This window comes from Solanum tuberosum, unplaced genomic scaffold (assembly GCF_000226075.1).
Source record: "Solanum tuberosum cultivar DM 1-3 516 R44 unplaced genomic scaffold, SolTub_3.0 scf00402, whole genome shotgun sequence".
NCBI lineage: Eukaryota > Viridiplantae > Streptophyta > Magnoliopsida > Solanales > Solanaceae > Solanum > Solanum tuberosum.
The window spans coordinates 240,638-242,194 of NW_006239325.1; positions in this window are offsets into that span (position 1 = coordinate 240,638).

A 1,557-nucleotide genomic window follows, 5' to 3' on the forward strand; every position below is an offset into this window, starting at 1 on the left:
GACTTACCCTTAGGTTTGAACTTTAGGAAATTGACTATACAATTAGGTGAATTTTTGGGTCTAGGCTGAACATAGAATAATTTGAGTGTTTATATAACTTACAAATTATGCATATATACTTGATAGATTGGAAAGGTTCGGAGGCATTGAGGAAAGGAAAAGCATTGGAGAAGTAGTTTGTTTGACTTCGATTCTTCGGTGGAGGTAGATTATGATTTATTCTACTTGATAGATAGACTCTTAATGGCGATTGATATGCATTGAGTGATATTGTGAAGTTCTCTATGTACTTGATTGTGTGGTTGTATAGCTTGGTTGTGTGGTTTGTGATTGGTCTGAAATCTTGAGACCGTGGAATTTATAATCTTGAACCCTCTCTATCGAAATGATTCCTTGAATAAAGAAGGCTTGATGAAATATTGTTAATGAATTGAAAAGTTGTGATAATAAATGATGAATTAATGGTATAATTGGATCGAAGTGTCACGTTCCGTCACGGTATTATTGGATCGGAGTGCCACGTTCCGACACGGTAACATTAAAGGAAAAAGATATTGAATTAACTTAATGTACTCAATCTCAAAGAACTCAATTCCCAAATTAGTTTGGTTTGGAGGCATGAGTCCTCATGTGTGATCTTGATATTGTTGCCTGATTACGTACTTACTTTAATGTTGTTGACACTGGTTCATGTGTTTGTCGCTTGCCACCTGCTAAGTGTCATATTTGATTTTATACTATTATTCATTACATATTAGTTTCTATTTTGGGTTGGCCGATGACATCTACTCAGTACATATTGCCTTGTACTGAGCCCTACTTGTGTTTTTCTTTGTTTTCTTTTTGTGGAGTGCAGCGAGTGTATCAGTGACTTCGACTCGTCCTCAGCTTTAGCCAGTCTCCAGCACATTAGGTTCCAGGGTGAGCTATTCATTTCAGCTCGTGTTGGATTCTCTTGGTCATGGCATGATGTCCTTAGTTTTCGGACATAAGCTTAGGTTTAGTGACTTCGACTCGTCCTCAGCTTTAGCCAGTCTCCAGCACATTAGGTTCCAGGGTGAGCTATTCATTTCAGCTCGTGTTGGATTCTCTTGGTCATGGCATGATGTCCTTAGTTTTCGGACATAACCTATTTTATTCATTTATTTTGGTGTCTTTAATACTCTTAGACTTAGTATTTGAAGATTAGATGTCCTTGATGTGATGACTTTCAGATTTTGGGGATAATAAGTGTTAAACTTTAGAGGTTTATTTGATAGGTTACTTTAATAAGTTTTGAGCTTCCGCATTATTGTTGTTATTCATAGTTGAATTATTGATATATGTTGGGGTTTGGATTTCTTGGTTCGCCCACTTAGGAGGTTATGGGTGCCACTCACGACTCATTTTGGATCGTGACAATCTCGCTCGCTACTCTAGCCTAACACAAAGAACATATACATATACAAACGCAATTTTCATACACATAGACACCCGATTTATACAAATCAAATATAGTTTGCTATGGATGGCCTATAGTAAAATTGTAGTTATAGAGTGCTAATATGACTTTTATGT